Source organism: Eptesicus fuscus, chromosome 7 (genome assembly GCF_027574615.1).
Source record: "Eptesicus fuscus isolate TK198812 chromosome 7, DD_ASM_mEF_20220401, whole genome shotgun sequence".
In the NCBI taxonomy this organism is placed as follows: domain Eukaryota; kingdom Metazoa; phylum Chordata; class Mammalia; order Chiroptera; family Vespertilionidae; genus Eptesicus; species Eptesicus fuscus.
The window spans coordinates 24,751,835-24,775,195 of NC_072479.1; the positions used below are offsets into that span (position 1 = coordinate 24,751,835).

The 23,361-nt window shown below is 48.3% G+C and overlaps 1 long non-coding RNA gene across 1 annotated transcript in view; it reads right to left on the reverse strand.

Moving 5' to 3' along the window:
- LOC114232324 (uncharacterized) overlaps positions 1 to 22,647 on the reverse strand; it is a 69,192-nt gene extending 46,545 nt beyond the window's left edge. Inside the window, exons 1-2 of the long non-coding RNA XR_003618361.2 lie at positions 22,575 to 22,647; positions 20,513 to 20,597 (exon numbers count right to left, since the gene is read on the reverse strand). This is a non-coding gene — a long non-coding RNA (uncharacterized LOC114232324). The remainder of the gene's footprint in view (positions 1 to 20,512; positions 20,598 to 22,574) is intronic.
- Positions 22,648 to 23,361: the final 714 nt, after the last annotated feature.

The window sequence follows — 23,361 nt, forward strand, 5'->3', positions numbered from 1 at the left end:
TCTATTTTCTTCTTAATAAGAAAGACGAATGGAGATTTATAATCCCTATTGAGGTTAACTAGCATTGCTTCTGGTGAAGTGTCTCTGGGTTGTGAGTATGTTTTTTAAATCTCATGTGCCTTCCCTGTGGATTTTACATCACCACAATGGATTGGACACTAGCAGTTCTTTTCTCGAGTGGTCGCTTCTGCCAGTTGGGTGTAGTGAACTGGGACAACAGATAGCAGCTTTTCCTACATACAGCCTGGTATTTATAAATCTTCTTTCTGATTTCCATCTTCTTATCTTTGATGCTATCAGCTTCCTTCTTTGTGTCCTTATCTCCCATTTCTTCCCTCATCAAATTCCTGATAAGTACCTGTAATAAAGTCAGTTCAAAGTAATGTTCAAGAGTTTTTTGAATTAGGATATTCTGTTTTTTGTAAAATATGTATTTTTTAATCCTTCCCAAGGATATATTTCCATTGGTGAGAGAGAGGGGGGGGGGGACATCAACATGAGAGAGAAATATGGATATATGGATTGGTTGCCTCCCATATGTACCCCGGAGATCGAACCCAAAACCTTTTGGTGCGTGGGACAACGATCCAACCAACTGAGCCATCCTGCCAGAGCTATTGTATTTTTTAATCAGCAGCTACAGAATATCAACTGCTAAAAGCAAGGCAATATTTGGAATTGTCAGGTACTTGAGTGACACAAGTCTTTCCCAGTCTGAGAAAGAAGGGCCTTTTTCATTTCTCTATTTAATGGGCCAGCTAATATCTTCTTATGGAGGGTGGGGGTGAGGATAAAGGCTTTTAGACATTTAGTGGTATCACTTTGCTGCTCACATGGAAGGCAGGGACTGGGACATCAAGAAGAGTATTATGTAAGCTGTTATTTTAATAAGTTAAACTTCCTTATTAAGTTTGCATAGATAATAGTGGCCTAGACAGAGCTTAAGACAAATAACTCTTCTGGGATTAAAACAAAACAAACAAAAACCATGGCTTTTTTTTTTTTTAATTACCTTGAGCGAGCCTAAGGAGTAAGAGCAATTTTCATTACCATGTGAGATTTAGAATGAGTTGCGAAGGAAAAGTCAGACATCAGTGAGTTATGTATCAAATTGTGCTTTAGGATTATCAAGTGATTCTACATTTTTTTCTACTTGAAACTAATGATTGCTTAATGTTATTTAAATTCAGTGGCTACAATGAACTTAATATTATTGTTGAAATATAAGGTATAAAAATAAAATAGGATTTTAATTTTGTTTACCAATCAAAAAGTTAATTATTTAATAAATGTGAATAGTCAGTTCACATGAAAGGAATTCAAGTAACCTTTTAATATACAAAAAGATGCTCAATCTGTCTCTTACTAAGAGAAATGCAAGTTAGTCACCATGAGATATCAGTACTCATCTATCAGATTGGCAAAAGGTTGAGAGTACCCCATGTCAGCTAAGAGCTGGGGATGCACATTCATGGTGGAAATTCAAACTAGTACAGTCTGTGAAGGGTCACTTTGGTAATATCTTGCAAAACTATAAATTTACATACACCAAGCAAGTCCACATCTAAGAATTTTTCCTACCAACATCTATATATATAATAGCCTAAGCAACCTTTACTGTGGAATGACCAGTCACTATGATGCGCATTGACCACCAGAAGCTGGGATCACGGCTGGCGAGTGCAGTGGCGGTGGCGAGAGCCTTTCCCGCCTCTGCGGCAGCACTAAGGAGCAGCGAGTTGAGCGGTAAGGAGCCTGCTGCTAAGGAGCAGCAAGCGGAGTGGTAAGGAGTGAGCAGGCAGGCGGTAGGAGCGAGGAATCCCAGATTGCAAGAGGGATGTCCGACTGCCGGCTTAGGCCCGATCCCCAGGGGTCCAGACTGTGAGAGGGCGTGGGCTGGGCTGATCCTGAGGGGTCCAGACTGTGAGAGGGCGTGGGCTGGGCTGAGGGACCTCCCCCCCCTCAGTGCACGAATTTCATGCACCAGGCCTCTAGAACTCATATAAAAAGTAGATGAATGTGTAAAGGTATATTCACTAGTCATTTCTTGCAATAGCAAAATAAGATAACAAACAACCTTAATGTCCATCAATAGAAAGACTGCATAAGTAAATCTTGTGGTGCAATGGAATACTAGATAGCCATTAAAAAGAATGAGCTTGGCTGATGTGGCTCAGTAGTTGAGTGTTGACCTATGAGCCAGGATATCATGGTTTGAGTCCTGGTCAGGACATGTACCTAGGTTGTGGGCTCCATCCCTAGTGTGGGGTGTGAAGGAGGCAGCCAATCAATGATTCTCTTTCTTCATTGATGTTTTTATCTCTCTCCCTCTCCCTTCCTCTCTGAAATCAATTTAAAAATATATATATTTAAAAATAATTAGGTAGTTTTATGTTTTCTGATATGAGCTAATCTCCAAAATGTGTTGAGTGAAAAATCAAATTGCACTCTGTATTTTAGTCTGCTGCAATTGTGTACTAATAACATTAATAATATTAAATGTACATGCTTGTAGATTCATAGACTCTCTCTTTGGGGGTATACACAAAAACTAGTTAACTGGTTGCTTCTGGGTGGTTAGGAGAGATTTTTACTCTATACCTCTTTCCTTTTCGATGTTATTTCATGTACAAGTATTACCTATAACTCAATAATGTTTTGTTTTTTAAGAGAAACAAAAATTGAATAATATGTGTAGACATTTGAAAAAGGGCTTTCATCTAATTCATGGAAAAACTATATTCTGTAGTTCTAAGTTACTGGACAGCAGCATACACATTTGTTTTTAATAACTAAAACTTTATTTTTTTTTTATTTATTTATTTATTTTTTTAAAATATATTTTATTGATTTTTCACAGAGAGGAAGAGAGAGGGATAGAGAGTTAGAAACATCGATGATAGAGAAACATCGATCAGTTGCCTCTTGCACAACCCCTACTGGGGATGTGCCCGCAACCAAGGTACATGCCCTCGACCGGAATCGAACCTGGGACCCTTCAGTCCACTGGCCGACGCTCTATCCACTGAGCCAAACCGATTTCGGCTAAAACTTTATTTTTAAAGCAGTTTTAGATTTAGAACAAAACTGAGCAGGAAATAGAGATTTCCATATTTCCCCATCCCCACACATGCACAGCGTCCCCCATTATCAACTTCCCGAATCTGAGAAATACACAATCAATGAGCCTACATTGACACATTATTATCACCCAAAATCCATAGTTTACATAAAGGCTCACTCTTGCTGGTGCACATTCCATGGGTTTTAACAAATGTATAATAATATGTATGCACTCTTATACAGAATAGTTTCACAGCCCTAAAAATGCTTTGTGCTCCACCAATTTATCCTTCCCTTCCTACAACCCTGGTAATCACTGATCTTTTTCCTATCCTGAGAGTTTTGCCTTTTCCAGATGTCACATGGCTGGGATCATACAGTATGTGGCCTTTTCAGATTGGCTTCTTTCACTTAGTAATATGCATTTAAGCTTCTTCCATGTCTTTCATGGCTTCAGAGCTTATTTCTTTTTGGTGCTGATTAATATTCCATTGTCTGGATGTACCACAGTTTAGTTATTCATTCACCTACTGAAGGACATCTTGGTTGTTTCCAAGTTTTAGCAGTTATGAATAAAGCTGCTAGAAACATCCATGTGCAGGTTTTCAACTCAAAGGAGCATGATTGCTGGATCATATAATAAAGAGTATGTTTAGTTTTATAAGAAGTTGCCAAACTGTCTTTCTTCCAAAGTGGATGTACCATTTTGCATTTGTTGTCAGTGTTTCAGATTTGGCCAGTCTAATAGGTGTGCCATGCTACATCATTGTGGTTTTGATTTGCTTTCTGATGACACAGGATGTGGAACTTCTTTTCATATGCTCCCCGCCACCTGTATATCTTCTTCAGGGAGGTGTCCAATCTGGTCCATTTTTAAACCAGATTGTTCATTTTCATATTGGTGAGTTTTAAGAGTTCTTTGTATATGTTAGATAACAGTCCTTTATCAGATTTATCTTCTGCAAAATGTTTTCTCCCAATGTGTGGCTTATGCATTTTTTAAAAAATAAGTCACTTTTAAATATTGAATCAGAAATTAGGATTATTAGCCCTGGCCAGGTAGCTCAGTTGGTTGGTGTGTTATCCCGTGCACCAAAAGGTTGCAGGTTCAATTCCTGGTCAAGGCACATACCTAGGTTTTGGGTTTGATCCCCAGTTGGGGCGTGTATGGTAGGCTACTGATTGATGTTTCTCTCTCTCTCAAATCAATGTTAAAAAATTAAAATTATCAAATTGCCACATTACTTTATTAATAAACTAGAGGTCCAGTGCATGGATTCGTGCACCAGTGGGGTCCCTCAGCCTGGTCTGTGCCCTCTCGCAATCTGGGACTCTTCAGGGGATGCCAGACTGCTGGTTGCAGCCCGATTCCCGCAGGCCAGCCCGAGGAACTCCACCGGTGCACGAATCCATCCACCAGGCCTCTAGTATGCATAAAAGATCTTTGGTTAATCTCTTCCCACCCTCCTCCCTTCCCCCTTCCTTCTGAGATTCATCAGTCTGTTCATGTTTTCATGCCTGTGAGTTGAGCATCTGCCCCCTGGTGGTCAGTGCACATCATAGCTACCGGTCGAATGGTCCAACAGTTGGACACTTAGCATATTGGGATTTTATTACTTTATTAATACATGCATAAATCTTTATTACTTTCCTCTATAACTGATTCCTTGTTGTCAGCACAGCCATAAGTCTAGTTGTTTTCCTTGAGTTCATTGCAGTAAAGGAATCTAACAAGTAATAGATGAGTACATTCAAATGCAGACTGTGATGGTGTGATATTTAAACTGCCCTTAAGTAAAAACTAATTTGCTTAAGGATTAAAAAGGCTTATCCTAGGCCCGGGTGAGCCCAAGTGGCCCTGGGTCTGGGAGAGGCCAAGCGTCCTGGGTCCGGGTGAGGCCGCGTGCACCTAGGCCCGGGTGAGCCCAAGTGGCCCTGGGTCTGGGAGAGGCCAAGCGTCCTGGGTCCGGGTGAGACCATGTGTCCCTGGATCCGGATGAGGCCTCGTGCACCTAGGCCCGGGTGAGCCCAAGTGGCCCTGGGTCTGGGAGAGGCCAAGCGTCCCTGGGTCCGGGTGCGACCATGTGTCCCTGGATCCTGGTGAGGCCTCGTGCACCTAGGCCCGGGTGAGCCCAAGTGGCCCTGGGTCTGGGAGAGGCCAAGCATCCCTGGGTCCGGGTGAGACCATGTGTCCCTGGATCCGGGTGAGGCCGCGTGCACCTAGGCCCGGGTGAGCCCAAGTGGCCCTGGGTCTGGGAGAGGCCAAGCGTCCCTGGGTCCGGGTGCGACCATGTGTCCCTGGATCCGGATGAGGCCTCGTGCACCTAGGCCCGGGTGAGCCCAAGTGGCCCTGGGTCTGGGAGAGGCCAAGCGTCCCTGGGTCCGGGTGCGACCATGTGTCCCTGGATCCGGGTGAGGCCTCGTGCACCTAGGCCCGGGTGAGCCCAAGTGGCCCTGGGTCTGGGAGAGGCCAAGCATCCCTGGGTCCGGGTGAGACCATGTGTCCCTGGATCCGGGTGAGGCCGCGTGCACCTAGGCCCGGGTGAGCCCAAGTGGCCCTGGGTCTGGGAGAGGCCAAGCGTCCCTGGGTCCGGGTGAGACCATGTGTCCCTGGATCCGGGTGAGGCCTCGTGCACCTAGGCCCGGGTGAGCCCAAGTGGCCCTGGGTCTGGGAGAGGCCAAGCATCCCTGGGTCCGGGTGAGACCATGTGTCCCTGGATCCGGGTGAGGCCGCGTGCACCTAGGCCCGGGTGAGCCCAAGTGGCCCTGGGTCTGGGAGAGGCCAAGCGTCCCTGGGTCCGGGTGAGACCATGTGTCCCTGGATCCGGATGAGGCCTCGTGCACCTAGGCCCGGGTGAGCCCAAGTGGCCCTGGGTATGGGAGAGGCCAAGCATCCCTGGGTCCGGGTGCGACCATGTGTCCCTGGATCCGGATGAGGCCTCGTACACCTAGGCCCGGGTGAGGCCACGTGCCCCTGGGTCTGGGAGAGGCCAAGCGTCCCTGGGTACGGGTGAAGCCAGATCCTGGGTCCGGGTGAGGCCGTGCGCCCCTGGATCCATCCGGGTGAGGCTGGGTCCCAGGCCCGGGTGAGACCACGCGCCCCTTGGGTAGGGGTGAGGCCACGTGCCCCTTAGTCTGGGTGACGCCGAGCCCCTGGGTTCGGCCGAGACCAAACCAGAGGGAGTCGGACCTCCATTAACACCATTTGTCCACCATCCAGAGCTGAGGGGTCAGTGCTGACATGTACACATAAGGAACTACTGGACATTGAAATTGGGTCTCAAAAGAACTGTTGGTCCAGGGGGAAGCTCGCTACAGATTGATTCATTTGCCTGTCAGCATAACTATTATTGCTCGTCTCACATTCAGTTCTTATTAGTATATATCTAGTGACATATGATCTCGCTCATCTAGGGGAAATGATGAACAACATAGACTGAGGAACAAGAACAGAACCAGAAGCAAGGAGGCATCGATCGGACTATCGGGCCTCAGAGGGAGGATAGGGGAGGGTAGGGGGAGGGTGGGGGGAGGGGGAGAGTTCAACCAAAGGACCTGTATGCATGCATATAAGCCTATCCAACGGTTAAGTTCAATAGGGGATTGGGGCATGCGTGGGGAGAGGGGTGGGATGGGAATGGGGGGATGAGGACAAATATGTGACACCTTAATCAATAAAGAAATTAAAAAAAAAAAAAAGGCTTATCCTAATATATAAAAAGCCAGGGGCTGTCATGATCTAAACAACCAGATGACTGAACAGTAGGCTGCGTGGGGCAACCAGGCTGGCAGGGGGGGCAGTGAGGGGTGACCAAGTGATCAAACAGCAGGCTGTGTGGGGGCAACCAGGTTGGCAGAGGGGGCAGTGAGGGGTGATGAGGGGTGACCAGGCCAGCAGGGAGGGCAGTTGGGGGCAACCAGGCTGGTGGGAGGGGTCAGTTGGGGGCAACCAGGCCAGCAGAGGGGGGCAGTTGGGGGCAACCAGGCCGGCAGAGGGGGGCAGTTGGAGGTGACCAGGCCAGCGGGGGTGGGGGGGCAGTTAGGGGTGGCCAGGCCAGCAGAGGGGGGTAGTTAGGGGTGATCAGGCCAGCAGGGGGGAGCAGTGAGGGGCAACCAGGCTGGCAGGGGGGGCAATGAGGGGCGACTAGGCTGGCAGAGGGGGGCAGTTATGGGTGACCAGGGCAGCAGGGGGGGGCAGTTAGGGGCGACCAGGCCAGAAGGCATGGGCAGTAAGGGATAACCAGGCCAGCGGCGGGGAGGGCAGTTAGGGGCAATCAGGCCAGGAGGCAGAGGTGGTTAGGGGTGATCAGGCTGGCAGGGGGGGCAGTGAGGAGGCAATTAGGCAGGCAGGCAGGTGAGCAGTTAGGAGCCAGCAGTCCAGGATTGTGAGGGGGATGATCGACGGGTCCCGGATTGGAGAGGATGCAGGCTGGGCTGAAGGGACCCCTCAATTTCATGCACCGGGCCTCTAGTTCTTCTATAATCTCCCAGCTGCTTTGTGAAAAATTCCACCAGTTAAGTTTCCCAAGCGATGTTATATTAAGAGAGAACAAATGAATCAGAATAATTTACTGTACCAGAGCACTATTTCCATTTGAAAGAACTAGTCATTACATAAATGTACCTCAGAAAGTAGCACATATTATCTTTCTTGTATGTATTCCTGACATGTCTCCTTAATACATATACTCTTGAGTTTTCATGTCGAGTTCCTTGTGTGTCTACATTGTCCTATCCTGGGATGGAAGAACTATCAGTTATCTAACACGACTGTTCTTTTGGATCTTGAACTTTGATACTGTTCTAACAGCACACCGAATGCTACCTTTGTCACATTCCCTCTTAGGTCATTGACCCCCACCTGTTGACTTCTTCAGGGGAGTGTCCCCAGGTGATTTATCTCTTTATCCCTCAGAATATCTTGCACCAACTCAGCAGACATATCAAGCATAGATTTTCGTTTCAGTCTATAGTACATTCTGTGATAGACACCAATGGCCTTTTTTCAAAAAGAGGAGAGACTTCTGATGTGGTTCTGGGCAAAGCAACGGAGACCTATCTTTCAGAAAGGACCAGACAGCAGATGGCAAAAGACACCACCAGCTGCCCCTGGCTACCACGCAGACTCTCAGATCTAACACTCAAGCATCATCGGAAGGCACTTTGCCCAACTCTTCACTTAAACAACTGTTTAACTTCTATTGTGGTGCCCCTACCCCATTTCAGCAGCAGGAGCAATAGGAGTAACTTTCCTTACACTTTTATTTGTAGCAAAAAACAATGGGGAGACGGGCTTTTCTTTACAAAACCTCACTTTATGGAACAGTGTTTGTAACCAAACGTGTTGCAATGGCATTTTCATCCTAAAGCAACGGACGCTTGTATTAGAAATGCTACTTCTGGGGTAGTGAGTACTGGTTAATTTGGCAGAAGCTCCCCTCCAAAGAGTGTTTCTGTGCTTCCACTCAACTTCAACTTTTCTGTAGGTTTGAAGTTTTTATGATTAAAATTTAGAGGCAAAAGGCAGTTTCTCTCCCCTGAAACGGACTGCACCACTGGCATTAGAATAGCATCTCCCCCTCTTTCCTGGCTACAATTACAAGGATCTCTCAGTGCCTCCCTGTGTGAGGTAAGATAAGTATTTTGTCATCTTCCATTAATAGGGAGGGACTCTGAGTCACAGCAGAGGTTTTCCTAGCCCCAGAAGGAAGAGGTGATTATTTCAGGAACAGGACAATTGTGGTGGCGTGGCATCATTTTCCTAGACAATTGCTTCCTAATTGGATTCTCTGCCTCCAGTTTCTCTTTCCCTTGCAGTTTACTCACCTCTTTGTTACCAGAATCATATTCTGAAATCATGTCACACCCCCGTATAAATATTTTTGATGACTTATCACTGCCTAAAGAAAAATTCCAGACTCCTTAGCATCACATCCAAAGCCCACTTCACCTTTTAAAAAATATATTTTTAGTGATTTCAGAGAGGAAGAGAGAGAGAGAGATAGACACATCAATGATGAGAGAGAATCATTGATCAGCTGCCTCCTGCATGCCCCCCACTGGGATACAGCCTGCAATCAGGCATGTGCCCTGGCCCTTACAGGAATTGAACCGTGACCTTCTGGTTCATAGGTCGACATTCAACCACTGAGCCATGCTGGCCAGGCCCATTTTATCTTTAAGCTACCTTTCCTATGTTCTTTGCCGCTCTGCACCCTCCATTCTGCTGAACTGCACCCCAGCTGTCATGCACGTCCATGTCTCCAAGCCTTTGCTCATGTTGGCTGTCTCTCTAGCCTACAGTGCTTTTCTTTTCCCATCTGGGATGGGGAGAGGGAGAAGTCTGCTTATTCATAAGGATCTAAGTGGGACACTTCCCAGCACCCAAGGTTGATGAAACATTCCCTCTTCTAGTCTGCATTTCCTTTCTATAGCAATTACTGTACTACATTTGTTTGGTCACGTTCTAGCTACGTGGGCATGTGTATAACCTCCCCAATAAAACTTATTTTTTGTGACAAAGGGTTTGAATCTTACTCATCCCTATATGTCCCAACAGTCAATTTAGTTCTAGACCCACAATGGGTGCTCAAACACGATGGTGTTGTCAAGAGAAACTTTCTTTTAGGCAAATGCACATGAGAACTGTGTATGTGAGCCAGCAGCATGGTGGAAACCCCCGAGATGCCCAGGACGAAACACCTCACGCTGCCTCAACTAACCAGGGGGAGGTGGAGACAACTAGAAAAGGCCTCAGCCCATTTTTTGTAAATGGCCCAATAGGAGACAATAAGACCTAGGTGACGTAGGGAAACTATTAAACCCATAGTACTCAGCCAGTGAGGAACCGGAGGAGGGACTCGCACACCCTCCGGGATAAATAGCCTATGATCACTATTCTGTGTGTGCCTGTACAACCAGAGGGCCACCCACTCTTGCAAGAACATATTAAAGGGCTCATTTTTGCCATACTTATGTCTCTGAGTTCATTATTTGAATTCAGACAGGTGAGCATTTCTCACATCTCTACCCTCAATTCTTTGATGGACAGCACCTTGCAGAAAGGGCCACACTGAAGGAAAAGCTGCAGAGTTCTAAAATCAGAACCGGCAGGTTTGGAGTCTCACTGGGAGCAGGATCCCAGCTGCCCCAAGTCATGGAGCAGCTGAATGGAAGGATGGGAGGTTCCGGGGTGCTCAGAGGCCATGTGGTTACATATGCAGGTGGGCTGGCTGCCTTCTGATACCTTGTCATGTTGATGGGATGATTTTATATAAATACATACACACACACACACCTTCTCTAACAATCACATATTAGAAATGCCACCAATTTCAGCAACAGAAATAATTTTCAAACATCCTTTATGCTAAATTTTAAAAATCCTGCAGGTCACCCAGTCTAAGGCATTGTTTCATATTAAAGAAGGTCACAGCTAATTACCCATCCCTAAAGCATTAGCGTACTAGGATAGTTATACTCAATTAGTTAAAAGCAAATAACCATACAGACAATGTAACAAAAGGGCAGAGAAATTACACCGTAAAGGCCTTTTCCCTGGGAAACTGGTTAGGTGAGGGGAAGGGGGAGGGAGAGGAAGTGGGAGAGGAGGAGCATGACCTGGCGAGGTTTTAGGCTTTGGAGGATGGGAATACTACAAAAGATGTTGGCGGACGGGGATACTACAAAAGATGCATACTTGTCAGACATTTAATAAAATAACCTTGGGCTCATATATGTGCAGAATGACTATATAAACTGTGTTAGCAGGCGGCCTGTTTACTCAAGGCTACAACGTGGCCTGCAGCACAGCAATCACCCTTCGCCTAGGAATAGAAGATTCCTTCCAGTCAGGTGGCTCTCATCCCTAGTGGCTCTGACACTCCCTCCTTCTCCCCCATTTGAAAAGTTCCTGCTACACAGGAAAGTCAGAGGAAGGAACTTCCCAGAGGATGAGACTTCTGAGATGAGTGTATAAATGGGAGCTCCCATCAGCGACTGCAAACCTAGATCGCTGAGGGAGAATGGAACATTAATTGCTAGGGCTAGTAGACTTCCAATCCCCTTTTTGTAGAATATGCAGTCAACAGGAATGGCCTTGAGCTGGCAGCGATGAAGGGGAGAAAATGCCTGCTGCTTCAGCCGGTGAGCCCCAGACAGCTGGGAAATCCCTCCTAAGCAATCAGCATCCCCAACGCCCCCAATTTATCCTGGTCTCTTGGCACACTGAGACAATGTGATTTCTTGGCTGCTCACATCAGCAACTAAGAGGACTGGTAAAGCAATCCACTAAAATAATTTTTCAAAATTTTGCATGGATTGTTTTTCTGTTCCTGAGAACAAAACTGACATGTAATGTTTCCTATTATATAATCCCTTTTCAGCAAGGTCAAAAAGATTTAGAGGTGTGTGTATGTGTGTACAGTAAAAACAGGTAACTGTCAATTATTGTTTTAGGACTGTTCCTACCCCATTCACAAATCTGAGTCATTTATTACAATAGTCCTGTGATATGTTATCCCCATTTTCCAGGTGAGACAACTGAGGCATAGGGAGATTATGCAATTCCTGCAGCCACATGACTGGAAAACATTAGAATCCAGGTTGATTTAACTCCAGATCTAACAGTCTTGACCAGCAATATAAAAGTTAAAAAATTAGTCCTGATCTGGCTGGTGTTACTCAGCGGTTAGAGCATCGGCCCGCAGACCAAGGGTTCAATTCCTGGCCAAGGGCACGAACCTGGGTTGCAGGTTCTCTCCCAGGCCGCCGTTGGGGTCTAGTGTGAGAATCAACTAATCAATGTGTCTCTCTCACATCAATGTTTCTCCTTCCTCCCTCCCTTCCTTCCACTCTCTCTGAAAATCAATGGGAAAAGTATCAAGTGAGGATTAACAAAAAGAAAAAGTTAAATTATGTTGAAGCTGCCATTTTATTGGGTCAAATCCATAACTGGCTACATGAAGTCATGTTTTAGAGCCACTCTTATTGAGTAGTGGGCAGAATATACTAGAGAGGCTTACAAGGTTCTGAAATATGAGCTTGGATTCCAGTGTAATTACCTGACATTTGAGCTCAGCCTTCCCCACTATAAAACTGTGGTACACCTGCTTTTCAGAGTTACCATGGCAGTTATAGTTAACATGTGCAAAGTTTGGTGTGGATTATATCTATACATACACACACACACACACACACACACACACTGAGTGGCCAGATTATTATGACCACCTGACGTTTGTAGGCAAATTAGCCGTACACTGCATGGTATGGGATATGGAAGCTGAAGGCCTGTTTGAACACCTTTGCTGTCTGCAGTTACCAAGATAAAACGTCTCCAATTCGCACAGAAACACAAGGATTGGACAGTTGAGCATTGGAAAAAAGTCATGTGGTCTGATGAATCACGTTTCCAGTTGCATCATGCAGGTGGCAGAGTGAGAATTTCACGGAAACAGCATGAAAGCATGCACCCCACATGCATGAGTACAACCCTTCAAGTTGGTTGGGGCAGTGTTATGGTTTGGGGCATGTTTTCCTGGCATGATTTGGGCCCTTTATTCGTGTGGAACAACATCTGAATAGCACAATATACCTAAGTATCATTGCTGATCAAGTTCATCCTATCATGTTGATGGCGTATCCCAATGGAGATGGCTTCTTCCAACAAGACAATGTGCCATGCCACGGTGCTCGTATTGTGCAGGAGTGGTTTCAAGAACATGAGGGAGACTTTACCTTGCTTAGGTGGCCCCTACAATCACCAGATCTCAATCCAATTGAGCATTTGTGGGACGAAGTTAAAAGAGCCATCAGGCAGCTGGTTCCACAACCATCAGATCTCACAAAACTGGACAGTGCTATTCATCAGGCATGGTGTCAGATTCCTCGCATCACCTTTCAACATCTCGTGGAGTCAATGCCAAGAAGAACTGCTGCAGTATTGAAGGCAAAAGGTGGCCCAACGAAGTACTGATGGGGTGGTCATAATAATCTGGCCACTCAGTGTGTGTGTGTGTGTGCGTGTGTGTGTATTTATATATATATATATATATATATATATATATATATATATATATACACACACACACACACACACACACACTAGAGGCCCGATGCACGAAATTCGTACAAGAGTAGGCCTTCCTTCCCCTGGCTGCCAATACCAGCTTCCCTCTGGCACCCAGGAGGGGCTCCCCTCACAACCCTGGCTTTGTCCTGAAGGACGTCCAGTCTAATTACCATATTATGCTTTTATTATTATAGATATACTAGGGGCCCGGTGCACGAAATTCGTGCACTGGGGGTGGGGGGGGGGTCCCTCAGCCCAACCTGCCCCCTCTCACATACTGGGAGCCCTCAGGGGATGTCCTACTGACTGCTTAGGCCCGCTCCCCAAGGGGAGCGGGCCTAAGGTGCAGTCTGGCCTCCCTTTGTGGGAGGCAACAGGGCTGGTCAGGGGAAGGCGCCAGCCCCATCACCCCGCTGCTGCAGCCACTGCCAGTCACCACAGCCACCAAGGTGTTTTCATCAACACGGACTCCAGTCCCTTCACCAAGAAAAAATGACAACTTTCTTTAGGCATTTTCAAGATGTGTCTTTCATAGGATATGCATTTCTTTCTTTCTTTCTTTTTTATCCTCACCTGAGGATATGTTTCCATTGACTTTTAGAGAATGTGGAAGAGAAAGGCAAAGACAGAGAGAAACATCAAAGTGAGAGGAACACTTTGATTGGTTGCCTCCTGCATGAGTCCTGATCTGGGCCCTGGCCAGGGAGGAGCCTGCAACCTACGTACATGCCCTTGATCAGAATTGAACCCAGATCCTGCTGTCTGCAGGCTGAGGCTCTATCCACTGAGTCAAACCGGCTAGGGCAGGATATGACATTTCCTAGCCCTCCAGCAGTGGACCTTCATTTTTTTCTCCAGAAGTGTGGTGGAAAAACCCTAGATCACCTTTTTGGATTCTTATTACCCAAGTTACTAAGAATATTACCAGTGGCATACAGGAAGCTTAGCCAATGTGCAGTCAGAAAAGGTGTTTCCTCTATAGTTCACACCAATCGCAGGCTGGGCCCTTCCCAGGCCTAAAGCCTCTGGCCAAAGCTTTAGGCCTGGTCAGGGGCCCTCCAGCTCCCTCTGATCACCAGCTCCACCCCTGCCCAGGCCTGCTCAGGCCTAAAGCCTCTAGGGCAGGAGCGGAGTCCCAGCTCCCTGTGATCGATCGCAGGGGGTCCACTCCTGCCCCCTGTGATCCATCGCTGGGGGTTCGCTCCTGCTCCCTGCGATCGATCACAGGGGGTCCGCTCCTTCGGCCTTGTGCAGGAGCGGAACCCCAGCTCCCTGCGATCGCAAGGGGTCCACTCCTGCCCAGGCCTTACCTCACAGTGACCTGGGTGCCAGCATGTTCCTGGGACACAGGCGCTGGGCGCCTATGTATGCAAATTAACCGCCATCTTTTTTGGGTTAATTTGCATAGTCACTCTGATTGGCTATGGGCGTAGTGAAGGTGCGGTCAATTTACATGTTTGTCTATTATTAGGTAAGATAATATCTCAGGGCATTTGCTTGAAATTTCTTGAAGCAAACAATAGAAATCAATTGCAAAGTTCTGAGAATCCGAGAACATCCCAACTCTGATGGCATTGCATTGCTAGGTCAAAGTCCTTGACCTGCCCAAACTGCAGTTTCCATTCTGCATTAGCTGTACTCCTTCCTCACCTTTGCTTGTTTCAGAATGGCAGCTTGCCGATAATTGTCAAGGTCTCCTAGAAAGTGCCTAGACTGGAGCGGCATCCACTTTCCTTTGAAGATGCACACATACCATTTTGTCTCATTTCCAGCTCCTCCTTTCACCATCTAGTATTTTTGGGATGGTCGTCCACTACCACACGCCCAGCTTTCAGAGAAGCTTTCCTCCCAGACAATTGTGGATTCAGATCCTGAGTCTACCTCTCATTATCTGGAAAATAAAGTTTAAAAAAAGCACACAGCTATTTTATAATGTTCTAACGATAGGGATAAAGTGTCTAATGTGTGAATGATGCTTAAAGGTGACAGATCAGTACAATAGCAAAGAGCTTATCCTTTTTGGGCGAGTCTGGTTTTCAGGGAGTCAGGCCCTTTAAGGGGGCGTCACCCTAGTTTCCTACGTGAATTGTCCTGCCTGTCCCGGGGAGGGAGGCAGCGGCCCTCTAACCAGGCCCGCTAATCCGCATCCCAGAAGGAGTGAGCCTGCAGCGAGTGAGCGAGTGAGTGAAAGCAGCGCCACCTGCAGGTGGGAGGCGCAGCTGAAGCCTGACGTTCCCCGCCTCTCTCTCCTTGGAATTCCTCCAGAGGAGGCGGGTGTGCTGTGTGCGGCTGCGCTGCTCCTCTTTGCGCGTCCGTTCCCCAAATAGGGGCTCCCCATTCCCCACCACCCATGCTCCTATGTGGGCTGGGCACTCCATCTGCACATAGCACCCTGCTGTGGTGCCCAGACTGGCTGTAGCATCCCCATCCCACTCCCGTCCTTGCCCATCACCTCTGCAGCCTGCGATGAAGCAAGCATTCCGCCAGGCCGCTCATAGACTCTGGTGGAGCTGAGGGGCCTGGGCACCACCATCTTGTGGCTATGGGTGCCTCCATCTTTGTGACGGAGTGATGGTTAATTTGGATATTACCCTTTTATTAGATAGGAGGATATAGGATATACACACACACACACACACAAACACACATACTGAGTGGCCAGATTTTTATGATCTCTGAATGCATAATAATCTGTCCACTCAGTGTATATCCTATATAATAAAAGGCTAATATGCAAATTGTCCCCTCAACCAGGAGTTCAACCAGCAGGCAGGCCAGCCAACCACCTATATCCCCTCTCCCTGGCCAGACCCCATCCATGCACGAATTCATGCACCGGGCCTCTAATATATATACTAGAGGCCCAGTGCACGAAATTTGTGCATGGGGGGGGGGGGGGTGTCCCTCAATCCAGCCTGAACCCTATCCAATCTGGGACCCCTTGAGGGATGTCCGACCACACACACACACACACTGAGTGGCCAGGTTATTATGCGTTCAGAGATCATAATAATCTGGCCACTCACTGTATATGTATAACTTTTATAATTATCTATCAAATGGCCTAAAGCACTATTGCTTAGACTGGAGCGTGGAGGCCCCTGGGGTTCCACCAACATATTCTTTTTTTTTTTTGCTCTTTTTTTTTTTTTTATGATGTGTCTTGGTTTGGTCCTCTTTGGATTCCTTTTGTTTGGGGTTCTGTTTGCTTCCTGGACTTCTAAGTCTATTTCTTTCATTAGGTGGGGGAAGTTTTCGTTCATTATTTCTTCAAGTAGGTCTTCAGCATCTTGCTCTCTCTCTTCTTCTGGTTACCCCCATAATTCTGATGTTGATTCGCTTGAAGTTGTCCCAGAGGCTTATTACACTATCCTCAACTTTCTGAATTCTCTTCTCTTCATGATTCTCTGGAAGAGTGTTCTTGGCCTCTTTGTATTCCAAATCTTTGAGTTGAATCTTTCAATCCTCTAATCTGCTTTTGGGTCTCTGTATAATATTTTTTATCTCAGTCAGTATATGTTTAATTTCTAATTGGCCCTCATTGAATTTATCGGCCTTTTCCATGAAATTCTTGAAAAACCTTCTAACCGTGGTTTTGAACTCTATGTCCAGTCCCTTGTTCTCCTCCATTTCTTTGGTTTGTGATCTCTTTCCTTGCCTTCTCATATTCTCTGCTTCCCTAAGTTGGTAGGGTAGTTTTTTGTACTAGGTGTCCTATTGGTTCAACTTGTCAGCCTCCCAGTTACTTGAGGTGGACACTCTTCGTGTACCCTTGTGTACTGTCTGTCCCCCAGCAGGAGCTACAGCAAGGGCTAGTTTTCTCTTCCTTTGCTTGGGCAGTTTTGGAGCAGTCTGACTGGAGCTGCAGTTATTTTGGTTAAGCTGGAACAGAACAGGCCATTTATATGCAAAAGCCGCTGAGTGGAGCCTGGCGGGTTTGTAGAATGTGCGGGGCGGGTCTCTGGGCAGGGCGGGGTCTCAGGGTGTCACTAGGCTGGGGCGTGGCCAACGGCAATTGCTGCCGTCAGCCGTCTCTGCCTTTCCACGTTTCCAAGTCCCTGGGCCCCGCGCTCCAGCGCAGTAAACAATGATTTCTGGGCGCACCTCTGCAAAAAAGTCACTCTCACTTTCCAACCCAATGGCCGAGAGTCCAGCTTCTCCCCGTAGGTGCCTGGGTTCCCCGAGTGTCCCCAGAAACTTGATTTCAGAGTGATCGGGAGCTTGTCTACCTGTGGGTTGAAGAAAAGCCGCGCACCCAGCCGCCCGCCGCCGGCCCGATTCTTGTGCCTCCGTACCTCAGCTTTTCAGCGTTTGTGCTTCTTTCTCTTCTTAGTTGTAAATCTTCCACTCAGCCTGCTTTCCCGTGGTTCTGGGTGGTAGACGTTTTTGTCTTTTAGTTGTGTTTTTGAAATTGTTGTGTGAGGCAGCTGATTAGTTGTTTAACTTTGCCGCCATCTTGGTTCCTCCTCTTTCTGTTACTCTTCCACCAACATATTCTTGGAGGATCTGTGAGTTCTTAAGTTTGATAAACTGAGCAAAAGCATTCCTTGTGATGTGGACACACATAGTCATTTCCACTGATTGCTAAGGCAAAAATGGGCTGACAGGAAATAGTCCCTACTTAGAAACGTAATTACTTCTCTTACACAACAGCTATTTGTGCTGCACATATCTGAGCAAATAAAGGAACACAAGAAAAGTCACCAGAGAAAACATGGTTCACACATGGAGGCAGAGGCAAGTAATCTGCGTGTAGATGCACCACGGCTAATGCCAAGGAGGCTGCTCACATGACGCTTCATAACATGACCTGGAAGGTTCTGGAAAGATGAACACATATAGTCCCTGGCCTCCCTGGAAGGCAACATAAGCCCAATTTCCCTCTAAGAATCATCCCTGGGTCTTTGGAAACAGTACAAAGGGAAGCAAGGTGCTGTAGTCCATCCCCCTCTACCCACCCACCCTAAAACGAGCGAGCTCGGCTGTCCTGCAGAGACGCAGCTTCCTGGGGACTTCTCGAATACACATTTACATGTGCTTTTACATTTCCTACTTTGTGAAAATAAAGGATTAGAGGGAAGAATCAATGTTTTCCCGCTGGCATGAAAGGGACGAAAGCTTTTGAAAGAAGAAATCAACATTGTTATCTTTAAATGAAATTTCTTGGTAAAGACTTCCAAAGAATCTTCTAGATAAAGTCTCTGTGGGATCCTGAATGTAAATCATGTGCATCCCCTCAGGTGATGGAACAGAAACACAATAAAGCAGGGATGAAAACCATCATTTTTGAAAGCTTAGACTGATTGGGGCCAAGGTCTAAATTTCACATTGGTTCCCATTTTTCTGCCGGTTGTATCATTCTGGTAAGATGTTCAAGTGTGTGTCATTGATAGGAATGCTCCAACCACCCCCTAGATGTGCCTGTGGGCGTGTGATTCTGGCACTGCTACCGACCAGCTTACCTGTTAGTGCCATCTAACCTAGCCCACCTTCCCCCACTCCTGAACTGTTTAGGAAAAGCGTTACCCCTGCAGCCCTCACCCTGGGCAAGCTCCGTAAAGCTGCCAATGAGAAGCTGTTTGATTGCAAACCCGGATCTGCAGTCGTGCTTTTAATTTGGGGCACATATTTGAAACTCCTTTTGGTTTCCTCTGTGCACAGCCTACCCTACTGTCAGTCCTTTGGGCCTCTTCGGTTCCTGCTGATCAGACATAACTCGCTGTCTTTTTTTGAGGAATCTGCCAAGAGACCTCAGCAATAGTTCAGAACCCCATATGCCCTTTATTTCAAGGCTATTTCAAAGATATTTCTCAAATGCAGTTAAATTCCATCCTGAGGTTTAGCTGCCCTGAAAGCCTCTGTCACTTTGAGGGCTCCCTGGGACTTCTAAAAGTGAATCTTGAATATGCCACAAGACTGCATTTTAAGTCAGACCTTCCAAAACATGCTCTCCCTGTTAGCTGAAAATCCGGGTAACTATTTTCACATGACGTGCTAATAAATGTCATTGTATTCATAGCGATTACTCCAAGAAGATTAGAGGTCATGCTAATAACCTTTTGGGTCACTTAAATCCCAAGTGTCCTTGAGGCAGGAAAATTCCTGCAAAGCCGGAATGCTTCTTCAGTAGTCAAGCAAACATTCACAACCAAAAGACACTTTTAAGCAGCTTCCCAGGGGCAAGAATTCAAGCCCGGGTTCTAGGTGCATGCCCACGCATACACACACAGAGAAATTAGGATCTCGGAAATTGCTTCCCTGCACATAGACACAGCCCTCTGCACATGAATCACACCCTAAGCAGGGAACCGGGGCCTCTGGAAGTAAGGAAGACAGTGATTCTTCCAGTTCCGTGGTCGGCAAACTGCGGCTCGAGAGCCACATGCGGGCTCTTTGGCCCCTGGAGTGTGGCTCTTCCACAAAATACCACGGCCTGGGCGAGTCTATTTTGAAGAAGTGGCGTTAGGAGAAGTTTAAGTTTAAAAAATGTGGCTCTCAAAAGAAATTTCAATCGTTGTACTGTTGATATTTGGCTCTGTTGACTAATGAGTTTGCCGACCACTGTTCCAGTTGTTAGACCGCTTTTGAGGATGTTTCCTGCGGGGCTGGGTGACAGGGCCAGGAGGAGGAGATTCAAGACAGGATCATCAGCAACAGCAAGTCAGCTCTGTGCAGGAATAAAGCAGTGAGTTTTAAAAAGTCATCATTTGAGTCCCCATATTGTGCCCAACATTTTTTGTATGTCACCTAGGTTGTCTCTAATCCTCCCAGTCCTCTGAGGATTATAACTAATCCGAATTTTGCACACTCCTGCTTTCCTTGCTTTATTTTTCTCCATAGCACGTTCACTTTCTAATATACTGTATAACTATTTCTGTTATTTGTTGTCTGTCCTCAATAGGATGCAAGCTCTGGGAAGGCAGGTATTCTTGTCTTACTCACTGCTGCTTTCTGGAACCTGGAATAAATGAGCGAATGAATGCACGAACGGAGGCACAGAGAGGTTAGTAACTGCCCTCTGTCAGACTACAAGTGCGTGGTAGAGCTAAGATTTAAACCCAGGCCCATGTGCTACACAGACAACTAGGTAAGTAATGGTAGTTGTGATGATCCAAAACACACTGTAAGGGAGAACAATGCGCAACATTTACTGAGTGGTTAACTAAATGAAGAGGTGCATACAGTCCAAGAAAACCACCAGATGCAGAAGGAGCAGAAGAGTAAGCCTAACTTTTGACCTTAACATGTGTGGGGAGGGTGCAACAGAGATAATGTGACTCTGGTGGTCAAAATTCAAAAGGCAGACCTTAATCCTGCACATTCCAGCAGGGAACAGCACGGTGTAGTAAGATCTCTACAACATCCTGTATTACTTACACGTATGTGGTTAATCCTTAAAGGTCTGGTCTCAAATCCTGGCCCCACCATTTCCTAATGTGTGACCTCAGGCAAATTCACTCATCTGTGAATGGAGATAATTTACATGGGTTTTCTGAAGACTGACCAAAGTTATGAACCTAAATAGAGACATCGGTACCATGCCTTCCATGTAGTAAATGCCCAATAGGTATTATTTCTATTAGATCATTTTGGTGTGGGTGGAGAAGAAACAGGGCATTTTAAAAAAGGACCCCTGAGGGAGAAGTTAGAAAGGTAACTGGGTACTTTCTGTCCGTTAACCCAGTTAAAGGATTTTGACCCTGGTCTGTAACAGCACCTGCTTTGCTTGGCAGCCGGATTGGGATGGATTAAACCGCTCAGGGCAGTTTCTCAGAGGGTTTCTCTGTAGACTAGCCAGTTCCAGGCGAGCTGTGAGGCAGCCCGCCAAAGGGGTCTTTGGGATGGAAAGGACTCAGGCCTCTGCACAGGTTCGGAATTCAGAGCGATGAAAATCGTATCAACAGCTAACAGCACACCAAGTTAGGGCACTTCGCTTTACCCATCCAATCATCGCAGGTATTTTTATCTTCATTTTGCCACCGCGGGAGACTGCGGCGTAGAACAGTTAGAAGATTTAACCACGGTCGAGTGTGTAGGAAGCGATTGGGGCACAATTTAAACCCGGGCCGCCCGGCTCCGAGGTTCTTTACGGCGCCTGTTTTAGGACCGAGCGGCCCGACCGGTGCCCCGAGACGCAGGGGAGGGCGCTGCCGTTTTGGAAAACGCGACGAGAAGGCCCGACATTCCGCCGCGATAGCGTTCATCGGCACGGGTCAGACTAAACGTGTCCACCTTCAAGTTTGCAAAGTGTTGCGATTATCCTCCCAAATTTACGCCCAGGTCCAGGTAACTGCGTTTTTAAAATAGCTAAATAGAGCCCTAGCCAATTTGGTCCAGTGGATAGAGCATGGGCCTGTAGACTGAAGGGTCCCGGTTCGATTCTGGTCAAGGGCACACGCCCCAGTTGCCGGGTCCCAGTGAGTGGGGGGAGGGAGGCGTGCAGGAGGCAGCCAATCAATGATTCTCTCTCTTCATTGATGTTTCTATCTCCCCCTCTCCCTTCCTCTCTGAAATCCATACAAAATTAAATAGAAACCAATGTCCCTCCCTCCTTTTCTGCGGGAGGTCCCGGCTGAAAGAGTCCGCTCCTCTCAGCTCCACAGCAGGGCACCCTGCCTCTCCCCTCCGCGCCTCCAGGTCCCGGTGACTGAACCGTCTTGGGTTGGTAACGCCTGTAACAGGTGGGGGCGGATCGGAGGCGTCAAATCCAGCGCAGGCCTACCCCAGCTGGGACTGGGGGAATATCCAGTAAAATATGGGAATTTTGTTCCAAGGCATGCCCAAAAAAGGAGCGGGGAGAGGCGCACGGCCACCCCCGCCTCCGTCGCACACGCTCCTCCTGGGGCGGCCTGCCTGCGGCAGAGCTCCGAAATTGGCAGCCTGGGCCTCGCAGCCTGCTTTTTTTAGCTTCCATCCCCCAAACCGGGGAAGAGGCGGGTGACTAAAAATGCAAATTGGAGCGGGGCGTCAGCAGGCCGGCCCGTGGGCGCGGGAGTCTGGCTGAGGGAGACCCCGCGACCTCAGGTGCCCTCCGTTACACTTGCGCTGGGCACAGAGCGCCGGGAGGGGCGCTCGGAACAGCCGCTCCCGGCCGGGCCCCGGCCCCCGCTTCCGCCTCCCTGGCGGCGGCCGCACAATGAGCGGCCTCTTCTCCGCCAGGGGTTAGGGAGGGGAGGCCGGATCAGGGCCCGCGCCTTCCGGCCTCGGCCCCCCCTCCGCGCCCCAGCGCCGCCGGCCGCGCACAGGTGGTTTTCCGCTCAGGAGAGGCAGGCCCCGGCGTCTTTATGTAACAATGGAGCTCTGCGCCCCAGACTGCGCCTCCCCGTCGCCGAGGCCCCGGCCGGGCCCCGCCTCCATCCGGCCCCCAGCTGGCCCACCCTGCGCCCCGGCGCCTCGGCCGAGCGCTGCAGGGAGGCTGGGCCAACTCCTCCCCGGTTACCTGTTGGCTCTGCAGAGCTGCAGAGACGTCCCCCGGGACTCCCAGCCCTCCTGAGGAGCCAGGGGATCCCGGCATGCACCCCCCCTCTCCCTCCCCGGGCCGCTACAGAGCCCACAGTCCCGCACCATCAGCGGAGTCGCCCCACGTACGGCGCCCACCTTGCTAGGAGACAGGGGTGACTGGGGGGGGGGGGGGGGGGAGATGACAAGGAGTGCAATGCGCAGGCGCGTCCCGTCCTCCGCGAGAGCCCCGTGACGCAGGGTTGGGGGCTGCGGTTCACGCTGCGAAGAGAGTGGTGGGGGTGGAGGCTGGGGGGTGGGGGGGTGAGCAGGCTTCCCCTTGACATGCTTCTGTCTACACAGTAACCGCTCGCCGAGCCCAGTTTATCCCTGCAACCTGCAGGCCTTGCGGGAGGACTTCCCCGTGCCTCCACGATGGTGGGACAGCCCGAAGGCTCCGGGTGCCCTAGTGCACCTCGCGCAGGTGCTCCCGCCCGATCAGCTCCTTTTTTTCGGAAGCCGAGCTTCCTGCCCAGAAATAAGCAACCAGCGCGACCCCCACCCCCTCAGCGCGTGGTGGGTGACCGGCGCGGGAGCCGGGGTCACAGGAACAATGGTTCTGGCTCCTAACGCTCCACGCCGCTGGAGGGGGATAAAAGCATCAGACTGTCCCACAAGTTTGTTTCTGCAGCCTCCACTGTTTATAAATAATGATTAAAACGCTATTTACAAAAAGAGCTCGATTCCTATTATCTGAACAACAGATCCTTGTTTGCTTGCTTTAAAAA